The following is a 13,384-nucleotide window of genomic DNA, read 5'->3' on the forward strand; positions in this document are numbered from 1 at the left end:
GCAGTTCCTTCTTGTAAAGGTAGCTTAGTGCTTGAGACATAGTGAAAGATACTCTTCACAAATACACCTAACAATCTTCCCACTCATAAACTACCTGTAAGCAGTTCAGTATGACTGTGCTCATCAATCATTGTGATTAAGGAATGCTTCATATGAGAGAACATGGTCTTGTATCCTATACCGAAGCCTTCTTGCAAGACCCTGGGAAAACATTGTGTTCTTTTCTATTCCAGTGTTAAAATATATAGAGATAATACTATTATTTCCTTCAGTTTTGTCACTTTTGATTTTAAACTCTAAGAGTAAGGAACCAAATCAGGAACATGAGTTCGATTCCTACCTTGTAGATATGCCCGTAGGACAATTGCACATGACAGAAACCCTTGGAAAGATGTTTACATTAAGCATTATTTTTATTGAGGTAAAGAACTGTTTGAAGAATGCAAAATGAATAGTTGTAACTTCAGATGGTTACAATTTTCTACTAGTAGACCATATATGGTCTAAACAAGCAAAATGTATATTAGATCTCTAATGGGTTTTAAAATATTATTTTTCTGTGGAAGTAAAACTTTTATGAAAAAAACAGAGGGAAGAAAAACTAAAACTAAACTAAACTAAACTAAAATAATGAATACCTGTGGGAAATGCTTAAAAGATAAATGCAGCAACACCCTTAATGCTGGCTGAAATTCTTCATGAGGTCCACACTGCATTCAGAGGGAGCTGAAGATAACTATCATCCAGATTTGCCCACCTTTAACACAATTAGGTCAAATTAGGGCACAGGGGCTACCTTATCGCTCTCTATAGGTACCTTAAAGGAGGCTGTATTGAGGTGGGGGTTGGTCTATTCTCCCAGGTGCCCGGTGATAGGATGAGGGGGAATGGGTTAAAGTTGCACCAGGGGAGGTTTAGGTTGGATATTAGGAAAAACTTCTTTACCGAAAGGGTTTTTAGGCGTTGGAATGGGCTGCCCAGGGAAGTGGTTGAGTCACTATCCCTGGAGGTCTTTAAAAGACATTTAGATTTAGAGCTTAGTGATATGGTTTAGTGGAGGACTTGTGATTCTGTGAAAAGGACTGCCTCTGGCATAGGGGCTATGAGAACCTGCACACTTTCTGGCACATATGGGAAAGCCACAATGGCACATCCCATGAATGTAGGTCCCCTCATCTCTCTGATGCACTTTTTGGTAACTGTATGCAAGAGAACCTAACACAGCAGTTTATAAAAAAGCCAGTGATGAGAAGATATTTGGGCTGTAACCTGCCCATGTTTCTGACTCAAAGTATTCAGGGATATGAGGGACCTGGTTCTCAAAATCTGAAATTCTCTCAGGTACAAAGAGCATGTCTAATAGTGGTGGACAAAAGTAGAATTTAAAGAACAAAGGACAGTGAGTCATTATTTTTTTCATAAATTCTTCACAATACAGTTGCCATCAGAGATGTCAGATATATGCATTTTAATTCTCTCTCACACACAAAATCTACAGAATTCTCACCAGTTATATGAGTGTTTTTTTTTTCCTTTAGTTCAGCTACAAAGTTAGAAAAGTTTGAGTAATAGAAGTACCCAGACACAAGATGGTGCAACACCAAAAGACTACTTCATTAAAATTGCCAGCCAGAATACAGCTTAAGAGTTCACTTAATGGAATTCTGACTTGGGAATCACAGTCTCAGTTAGTATTCAGTTAAACTGACAGTATGTAGAAGTTCCCTACTTACAAAGCACCCTGGTTCATGACAATTTATTATTTTCTTGACTATAAATACAGTGAATTCCTATTTGTGTAGTATGACTATTAATTTCCTGGATACTCTGTATGTGAATGAGAATGAGATTTTTTTATTTTTTTATTTTTTAACTGTCTTGCATTCATGTAATTGGTGCTGCCCCTATGAACCTGCTCACTTCTTTGAGAAAATTAGATGGCTTGTGAGGACAAGAAAGGTCAGTGTCACTGAGAATATCAGCATGACAAGGCCAGACCTGGAGCTGGAATATCACCAAGGTAAGTGATTAGGAGAGACCAAGGACATGACCACAGAACAAATCCTGAAATAAACAGAAATAGACATGTGCATACCTCCCTTTTGGCAGCGGGATTTTTTTTATTTTTTTTTTCATGAAGTTGTGGGTAACTTGAGTTTCCAGACACCTTTGTTTAAAGAGAAATTTTCTTCTGTTATATTGTGTCCTAAAGCAAACTACCCACCAGGTTGCCTTGGGCAAACATCTTCCTCTTCATTTGAATTAAGAGGGGTATGTATATTGGATAGGTTTATGGGGAACAAATATATGGATTTGGTTCAGGACAGAAAATATCAGAACTCACATGAGTTCTTTTGAGTTACAATTACAATGCGATTAATGTACATTAGAGTGCAACCTCACTTACATGGTTTGGAACCGCAGCACTAATAATTTCAATAAAAGCACTCTCTGATGCAGTTGATTTGTGCAATGTGTGTAACTCTGGGCTAGGAGGAGGTTAGTTATTGATATTTGTATCCTGTGATTTGACTAAATCTTAGACCAGCAGCGTTTGGGCTGAATTCTTCCCCCTAATCATCCTCTACCTTATACACACACATAGTGCCTGTACAGCACTTTAAAATAGCCATTTAGTGTCTGTTACAATCTAGACTTAAAAGTGAAGATAAGCCACATGTATAGGAACAAATTAACAAGAATAAAAGGAAGATTAGGGGACTTTTAGGCTCTCATTGTCATTGGGATTGGTTGATACAGAACATGGTACCACATTATGTGAGACATTTTGTGACTGTGCAGCCCCTACATCTAATCTTGGTTGTATCCTACTCTTTTTATTACACAAACTGTACAGCTAAATATATCCCCTGAAATTTAGCTTTCCTCACTGTAAGGTAGCTATATAAATAAGGCCTGATTACTTCTACACTATTTCCCACGCAAATCTTCTTTAATTGACACATTTCTGGTACTGGTCAATCAGGCTCTATCAGGTTTCTTGCTCACAAAAACTGTGTTTCAAATAATTAGCCAAAATGACAAATCAAAAAACTTTGTTGCTAAGAGATTCTTTCCAAATTTAACCCCTTCTCCTTCTACAATAAAAATATACTTTCTTAATAGTTTTGTAACTTTTCTAACCCTTCGAATATTGCCTACAGTTAGAGGAGTTATTGGATGACCTGGATTCAGCTCCTGAATTTCAGTCTTTTGTTTTTATTTCTGCATTACACTTTAAATATAATCAGGTTTTCTGAAACCTTTTTTTATATAACAGGTGGTACTGGTCTTCAGTTGAGTGGTGTATGCTTAATACTTTTAACAACTAGGTGCTCAGGGAAAAACTCCTTCAGGAACCATAAAGGGCCAGAGTTGGCTTAAGTTCAGCACTGTGAAAGAAGTCAAATATGCTGCTTTAGAAAGCAGAAAGCCTAGCTAATTTGAACTCAGACTCCCTCTTGCTTTAGTTCCCATTGAACCATAAATGCCTGCCCAGGGCAGAGAAATAAGGAAATATGAGGAGTCTGCATTTCAAAGTCATGCCACCTTTACAAAGAAAGAATAGCCACTGATTCAGATGCCGATTATACATGGCAGTTTTGTACTCGGGGAAAAAAAAAAAAAAAAAAAAAGAGAAAGAGAAAGAAAGAAAGAAAGGAAGAAAATCCATACAGATTAGATATAGCTACATGTATTTTTCATTTCCAATAGCTAGGAAACTAGGTTGTCCTAGATCATCTGTCTTCCACTTTCTTCCATTCATACCCAGAAGCAGCCACAGTCTGGAAAAGGAAGCAGTCATGGGAATGTCAGCCCTGTCATAATTAATGAAATATCTCTTTAAATGTCAGCTAGCCAAACGTATCATGAACATTTCTAATCTATCTAAATACTGCCTCATAAATTTTAGCCCTAGGTATGATATTGCCTTGCATTTAGGACAGCTAATATGCCATTGTCTATTGCAGCAGGCTCTACAGCACAAAAGATGCATTCTGGAGTCTTGTTTTATTTTAATGTGTGCCATAAACAGCCCTAAAGGCAAGTGTCCATTTCTTCCACACATGGTTTCATTGAGTGAATACGTTTCTTTTTTTAACCTACAGAATATAGATATGTTGGATACGAAATGGCCTTATCATGCTTGTAAGTCATTCTTTACAATGGTAGCTAGAAAAGCTTTAAGTCCAGTCCTCCCAATGCTATGTTCATACTTGTCTGTAGTTGCATGTGCAGTTCAGTTGAAAGCTTTACTTTCTGCACCACACAGCATGTAAATGGAACTGCTCAGGCAGGATGCAACATTTTCTTCAGGTGATTTCCTGCCCAAAGAAACAAGTTATTCTAAGAAGTAGCCATGTTCCTGATCCGCTTTTTTCGTCACGTTTTCAGTTGTCTCATGGAAAGTAGAGGACAAGGAAGTAAACAGGGCATAAATTTGGCCAGGAAATTAGATTTTAAATTCTCTCCCTTTCCGTGACAACTTTGCTACATAAAATCTCATGTTCTAAATACCAACATGGACCAGTAGGTAAACCAGAGCTCTGAGTTAATTTTCATGTCTAGCAATAGCATATATTTTGCATCTCACATATATATTAAAAGAAAAAAAAAAAGGAGGGGAGGGAGAGGATAAATTCTATTTCTATTGAAATATAAAATGAACATTCGTTATTGTGGTGTCATGAAAAAATTGCCCAATTCCTGAAGGTCTGTTAAGGTCCATTTAAAGATGCAAATTAGTCATCAGAGACTCCTCTGCACCTAATAACTAACTAAATCTCATTTGGAATAGAACAATTAAATGATGGAAGGTGAAATATTGCAAATCAGTGAGTGAACAAGTCTCCGATCAAAATTAGGTGATGATAAGTATTCCATCATGATAATGAAATCAATTTCTTAGGGAGGGAGAGAGAGAAAAATATATGGAAGACCTGTGCTAAAAGTAATGTTTGCCTTCCTTTGGCTGTTCTTCCCTGAAGAGAAGGTATTCCCTTGTATTAAAAAATGGGCATTTTTTTCTGCTTTTATTGCACAATAGCCAAAGAACCTCTATTCAAAATATCTAAAAAACAAAATTTTATAAGTTAAGGTCATTTAAGGAAGGACGACTATTAATGGAGAAGAGCAATCACCTGTTTTATCATTTCTCTTCAAGAAAAAAAAAAAAAAAAGAAAAAAAGAAAGCAAACCTCTCAGACTGCTCATATCCCTTAGGCAAAAAATGTAATAATAAAAGTTATGTAAAGACTGTCAAACAGTACAAATTTTAGAAAATTGAAATCATATACAGAATAGGTCAAATTCATCCCAGATGAAACTCTATTGACTTGAATGGGCTTACAGTAGCTATTGCAATTGTATACTACATAATAATTCAGACAGAATTGTTTGTGCTTCAGTTGTTTCTAAGAGCATCTGTACTTGAAAACTCATGAATGCTGAGGATCACATTTTCATTATTCCCAGAAACATTGCTTTATGTTATGTTTGATGGGAAAGTAACTTGAGCTACATGTCACTGCTGTTTTGCATTAATTTTATCATTAAAGTGTATCTTCATTAGAGACAGCAACAAAACCTATGATGAGAGAGTCCAGACGTGTTTTCTTAAAAGCAAGGAAGTATTTTTATAATGGCTAGATAAGGCCTAATCTGAAACATTAAATCACCGACAGAGGTCTGTGGTGGTTTGTTTGTTTGTTTGTTTAGTTGTTTGATTCTTGTTTTGTATGTTTGTTTTTGTTTTTCAAGGAAAGGATCGTTTACTTACTTAATCGCTTATTTACTGTAAGTTGGATCTGGACTTCAGCTTCAAGTCCAGATACCCAAAGCTGTTTAGGTTTAATTGTTCTCATGGGAATTAGGATCTTAGGCAGCTTTAAAAATTTTCACATAAGAACCAAGGATCCAGTGTGAGGCTGAGAAATTTCAATTCCCTTTGAAGTCAGTTGAAATCAAGCAGTCCTTAGACAACAGTCTGTACATTGCAGGTTTGAACCGTAAGACAGTATCTCTAGTTTTTAAAGTTTCTCACTTTAAATAAACTGGGAAAAGAAAAAAAAAAAAAAAGAGGAAATACTGAAAAAAATCAATTTAGAAATGAGTCTATGCAAAGGGTTCTTTAATCTTCCATCATGCCAGAAGAGGAAAACACAATGTATCTAGAGCAAGACATTTTATTTCTTTCTAGCTACTGTTTCCTATATTGTCTTAATTTTCATAATGTCTCAGTTGCTTTTACACAACAGAGGGGAAACTATGTGAAATCATAAAGAGGAGAATTTCTGCAAAGGGGGCACTGTCACACTGCTAAATGTTTCAGTAGCAAAGATTTTAACAATCTTGTAAACAAACGAAACCTTCATCCTCAAATTTTGTGTTCCTTCAAAGAGCAGGGGAAAAAAAGTTAAAAAAAATAAGTTGAAAAATGATGTACTTAAACTCATCAATAGAAAATGCTGAGGAGAGGCACCTATTCTAGACTAGAAGACAGTTCAGCTACATTTTTGTTCTATTTTTTGAACAGTCTGTTTTCTTTTTCACAAAGTCCATGATTAACAGTATACACAGCTTGACTAAGTATATCTTCACCAGGTTTAGGAGAAGTCTCTGCCTGGAGTGCTCATTGAGAAGAGCAAAGAGAAAATGCAAATGTAAGCTGTATATTACTAGGATATTGCAAATAATGTAAATATATTCTGTTGCTATAAATCTTTTGAATGAAGAAGGGGTGAATAGTACATCTCATCTCATGAAATCAGCTAAACCTAATTTCCTCAATGAACCCTAATTACAACAATTAAGAGTTATGAGAATATTTTCTGCCTCAAAATATTTCTGGACTAGTCTTTTGTGATCACACAGGACTTACATTAACAATAAAAAATCCTTGGTTGTATGTAATAATACATGCAAAACAGATTAGTTAGATTGAACTCCCAGTTAAAGACATGTATTAAAAGTCCTGTTTATGACTTTTGAAGACAGTATAATGTAATATAAACATTAGACTAATTCTGCCCAGCTCCCCAGTACACTGCCAATCAAATTCATAGCATGTAGTGACAAAATCAAAGGGTAGCTTTTCAACACAATTTTAGCAATTAACAGTTTAGGTTTATAACTGAAGAATGACAATACGCTAAAATAGAACTAATACTATAAAGTATTTATTGGACAGGATGACATATTTGCAGTCCAGCAAGATGTCATTTTGCTTTGCACTCAAAAAAAAAGGAGTCGTGCTTGGGATACAACCTGAATGATTCTATGATTCTGTGATTCTACAATCATTAGAGCACTTCTCTCTCTTCCAAAGCCATGAACTTTCTGGTTAAAATTAAGATCTTACTGCTGATGTTTAAAAGGAAAACTTAGCATTTTATCTCTAAATAGATGAAATCATGAATACTCAAAAGCAAGAAAAAGAAGCCAAAAATCCTTTATTCTATTCCTATAACTGTCCTCTCTCTCTCTCTCTCTCTCTCTCTCCCACTCTCTCTCTCTCTCTCTCTCTCTCTCTCTGACTCTAAGTTTATTGAAATCAAAACCCCATTTCCAAGCTCAGCCTTCCAGCTCTTTTTGTTAACCTTTCTGGTGACATTACTTATTCCCGATTTTTTATACATTTTCTTCTTTCAACTCAATTTATTGAGTTTATGAACTATCTACTTGGAATATATAATTATATAGGCATAAACCTTCAGAGTCCTCAGGGGTAGAGAGCACTCCATTCCCTTTTGTTAGGGAATGGGAGGAAGAATGACCATGGAGATTCTTTGTTAGGTATATTCAGAAGTCTAAGAAGCACCAGAAAGAAAAAGGGTGTTTGGTCTCAACTATTGTCAAACAGAGGAAAGCATAAATATAGTAAAAGCCGGTTTATGAATTTTCTACAAGGACATTTCTGAATTTAGTAGAATAGGAGAATAGTGTATGCAGAACTGAACTGAAAGACGAAGGGAAAGAATCTGCCTCATGGTGGCAAGAACCCTCTTCTGGGTGTTAGTCCTGGGGTTGCTCTGCTACAAGGAGGAACTTGTCATGTGAGGTGATGCAAAGTAGCTCTTTCATGTTATTCAATGCAGACCTTTGGTGAAGTTGCAGAGAATACATGCAGAGATGAGAGACTAAGTACTTGTTTGCATAAATGTCTTTTGGGATCCTGAGATTGTCCTGTTCACAAGCCCTGAACTGTGAGTGCAGTTTATTGGTTTGGTAAGTAAATAGATAAGGATAATGAATATTTCTCATCAGAACATAGAAAATTTTGGTACTGAATTACTATTACCACAAATGGGTAATGGGTATTATTTGTCATTCTTACATTTAGAAATATTGCTACTTTGTTTTCCCATCTCAATGCAACTTTCCACCTTACCTTATTATTATTCCTTATTATACACTCTGTAAGGATTTATGAGTAGCAAATTACTTCTTCTTAATAGTCCCAGAGAACGACTTTTGGATGAGAGCTGGAACTAATGGTAACTGACTAGGTGGTTATGACTGCATAAGGTTCCCTGTTTTCTTTAACTTACCATTTGAATAGATAGCTGTATAAAATAAATAAATAAATAAATTTAAAAAAAAAATCACATAATGATCAGCACTGGCTAATAAAGAAAGGAACTCTCAGCTGCCCTTCCCACACTGTCTTTTCCGGTCTGTTTTCTGTTGTATTCTATCAACACTACTACAACACAATCACCTTAACAATCTCCTTCATATTTAAACTTTTAGAATCCATGCTATGTCTGAAATGCTAACACTTTATAAAAAGTCATGAGATAAAGAGCTTCTGACATACAGTTGTAGAGTAAAAGTAAAGTAGAAAATACACAGGAGCATAATCTCAGCCAGCATATTGAGTACTTTCTCCTAAATGTATGGTTTTTCTCTTGTTGCCTCCTCTCCTACCATTCAGAGGTAAGATAGAGCCCCTTCTCCAGGCTGATGCTTTCGCTTCTCTATATACAGTTAGTGGGAGTAGAATGGAAATTAATCTGAACAAAATATATACATTTGTGACAGGCCTTTGCATATAATCTGATTATCTGGTTCCATTTTATGGTAAACAGAAAGGAACACAAATTTCCAGGGGCAATTCTATTTATCTACAAACATACATCAAATTCATCAACCTTAGTAGGTTTCCATTCTTCCTTTGTGTGTAATGGGACTCCTCTTGACTAACGGATGTCTAGAAAGGTGTCTAGATGTTGGAGACTGGGTAGGTGTATCCCTTTCTGAATATTTATAACTGTTTCTGCTGAAGTCAGCGGTAAAACACACTGATGTCAGTGTGAAATAAAGAACTAAAAATCCCCTACAGAAAACTTATTTATTTATTTATTTTTGTTTTGTTTTGTTTTCTTTTTCATTCTTGCCTCCCACAGGCATTATGTTTACAATAACGTAAGAAGTGAGAAAAGGAGATTATTTTGATCAGGGTTTTTGAAAACTCTGTTCCTCTTAGATACTTCACTGATAAAATGGCAATTGATTACAATACAGCAGTTGAATAAGAGTCTCTGTACTGAAAATGTGTTTCTTCCTTCCTTTTTTCAGCCCTCCATACAATGGGTAGACTGCTCTGTAAAGTCTACACATCAGGATATGGAATAAAGTGACTATTTTCTGAGTTTTCTGCAAACCAAATACTTAGGCAAACTGCAAAGTGTTCTGTAAGAAAGAGATCTGGCTACTTTGGTTCTGTAAATTTTGAAAGGGAGCTAGAGAGGAGCTTTGGACAGGCAAGCTTGCTTTGTAACCTAGATGAATTATCTAGGTGTTGACAAAATATATTTCATTTTAAATAGAGATGACAAAATCATCTATTGTCCCAAGAACTACATTTTTCCAGGAAGTTTTGTATGAAAATTACAAAGAAAATAAACATTTGTTTCCAATATAACTACGTTGTTAGGATTTTTTTGTTAGTTTAACTTTCTCTCTTCTGAACTACCTTACATAAGACAAAAGTCAAATGGATAATGAGACTTTTTTAAACAGTTTTTTGGATTTTATCTTCAACTGTATTTAATGTTGTTGAAAAGACAGTGTCCACTCATTCCATCTCACTGCAGAAACAATCATTTCCTGTATTAGTTGCAATGATAAAAAGTAAAAATATGTTTTCCTTTGTATTTTTTCTCCTGTTAGTTTCTCTTCAATGGCAGTGAAATTATTTTAGACTGATTAGTAAATGAGGCAGTAACTATAAAAGCCTTTTATGGATGCCAGTTTCACACAGATAAGGCATTTCACTGCATTTTACCTCTGAGAAATTGTGCTCAGGTTCTTCTTTCCTCTACTCCAAATTGCCTGCTCCGTGTAATTCAAGACAGAGAATTAACAAGAAGCACTCAGATAAATGTATCCTCATACAGTCAAATTACTTTCATGTTCTTTTGGTGCCTTTTCTATTGTCAAATTTTGTTTTGTTTTGTTTTGTTTTTTCACATTTTCTTAATTATACAAACTTCATAATTACATTGTTTTCTGAAGGTATTTCTTATGAATTGTTACACATTGAACTCATTATAATTGTTACTATAACTTATGCTTGAGAACTCACGTTATGTTATTAAATTGTGATGATAATAGTTATTGATCATTTTTATAGGAAATATGGAAGATATAATAAATTATCACAGTGAGCTGTTCTTCTATGAGACTTAAATGTAAGACTACAGATCCACAGTTGATGCAATAATTTCCAAAATCTTAAATTCTTTTTTTAAGGATATTTTGTTTGATTTATATTATATATATATTATTATTGTTTATTCTAAATAGAATCATTCTGAAGAAAGATTATTCAGATAAAATAATCCCAGTATAGGTCATAAAACTGAAGATTAAATCCATATTCTATCTGGGACATATTTATTGTGGAAATTTTCTTCATATCCTTCATCAAAATGTCTTCAATGTAAACCTGATCCTTCACTTAATGGCACTTTTTCCATTGACTTCAGTGGTAGATGATTAAAGTTACGGTTAAAACAAAACCGAGAACTACCAACTGTATGTATGCATCTCTCAGTCTTTCTAGAAGAAAAACAAACAAAAAATCACTCTAAAGCAAAAAGTCTCATTGCTTACAGGAAGCAGTAAATAGCCTAGAAATCAACTAAGGCCCAAAGCTAGCTCAAATCACTCATGATGAATCTGCAAGCTTGGTTCTGGAATTAAACACCTGGAAAAGGAGTTAAGTTTTCTTTTGGTACTGAGCAACTGCTCTCAGACAAGGTGGATGAGGTACGAAGTATCTTTGTGGCATCTGCTGAATGCTGCCATTTGATGTTCCCTAGTATAGAAAAGACTTATACACGGCTGAATTACTTTGTTGTTTTGTTCCAGCTTCTAACTTCCTTGAAACAAGAGTTCTCTCATCCCTAATATTAACAGTGATAGACCTAAGACGAGACAGGCATAAGTTAATAGTAATGAAGGATGAATTATATAATCGCTTTTTTTTTTTTCAACAAAAAAGGGGGGTTTGGCATGATGTAGCTGTTATAAGTAGATATACAGAGTTTAGAGCATTAGCAATTGCATAAGCTTATTTTATGACCAGAAATGTATCACCTTTCAGAACATCTAGGAAGAAATGCATCTATGAAGGTAAATGCATCCCAAAAACTTCTTGAAAACATGAACTTTCTATACTTTCAGACTTTCTACATTTCTACGCAACAGACAAACATGCTGCCAGTTGCACTACCAAAATAACAAAGCAGATGATTTATAAAGTTCTATACATGCTTCTGATCCTCAAAATACTACATTTCATATTCATTACTGAGTAGGTCTAGAATATCTAAGACCAAAATATAAAGCAGTGTACTATTCCAAAGCTGTAACACTCTGTAACCAGCATTGATTTTATGACCATAAGTTGTTCAATGAATCAGTCAGATCTCCAGTGGTGTTTGCAAGAGGAAAATATTTAGTCTTCCCAAGATACAAACTGCCACAAAATCTTCTGTTGTTGTAACACATTTTATCACTATGGTAACTCATCAGTATAATTTTACAAAATCTGTCGCTACAGATATTCTTTACTTTTAAAAACAAAACAAAACAAATACAACCAAAAAGCTCCCTCCCATATGTTTTAATTTACCTGTGACAGATCTAGATATGTCCATAGAGGGGAGTAACTCAGGAAAATAGGAGTGTAACAGTGAATTGAAGCCTTTAAATCTCAGGCCTTACGTAGTCCATAGGTTTTATTTCAGGCTAGATTTAATGCAGTCTCCACAGCAGAATGTCCCTACTGTGTGTGTGGGTTGAGACTACTTGGTGTGCAGCAGCTGATCTGTGAATCCAACTAGCAAACAGGGAATGGAGACTTCTGTGAATTCCTTTCAAAACTGGACTAACACTCAGGTCCAAAAGACTGAAGTAAATGTACAGTATTGAGGATCCCTTTCTTCAATGAAAGAACACTCCTTATGTCAGGGAATAGTATTATTTCTACAACAAACAATGCTAGTCTACTACATTTACAGAAAAATATTTACCTGTGCTCATATTTTCATAATTCTGTTAAAGAAATATTACAGTTGCAAAGTAATGAAATCAAAAAGTGAAAAGGAAAAATGGGCTTCAGTATTTTGAGACTTCACATTTTAATAATGCTTTTTTCCTAGTTTTCATGACACTAAATGAGCTAGGACCATTCTTTAATGGTCCTATAAAACATTAAGAGATAATGTTAATATTATATTATCCGTTGCTTTCACAGGAAATATATTCAAAGACATGAAAACAGAGAGAATTTGAATAATGTTGGAAAGAGAAAGTTCTGGGACTCACTGACAGGTAGACAGTCATCAGACAGTCATCTCCATTTGAATTAGTGATCGAGGTTCTTTTATAGTGTATGCAGGAAAACAAGCATTTTTATGGTAAAATTCCTTTTGTTATAATCTAGATGTCAAAAAATAAAAATCAGATGACTCACACCATAGTAGTCCTTCAACTTCTTTCTCATCTGACTATACAGGAATTCCAGATCACTATCTCAGTTGTAGGTGTCTTCAAGATAGACATCTAACATTTATGCTTTTGTGCTCTATGTCATTGTCGGTCTGCATATAATGTTGATATGATGCATATTTTTAAATGTAAAGAGGTTCTTTTACTCAAACATCTTTATTCTGTCAGAGCATTTTCTGGCACAGTGTTTTCTGCGTTATCTGTATGTAAATCAGTACTAGAAGGCAGAACTGAACATTTAATACTGGCGACATATTCAGCTATTAAAAATTAATCCTTCTGATGTTAAGGAGGGAGGAGTGAGATTCTTGATTAAGGTCTTTTGGCCAGCTCAGAAATTTCAATTATTTAAATAATCTTTCTC

This window comes from Anser brachyrhynchus, assembly GCF_964034855.1.
Source record: "Anser brachyrhynchus genome assembly, chromosome: 3".
Classification (NCBI taxonomy): domain Eukaryota; kingdom Metazoa; phylum Chordata; class Aves; order Anseriformes; family Anatidae; genus Anser; species Anser brachyrhynchus.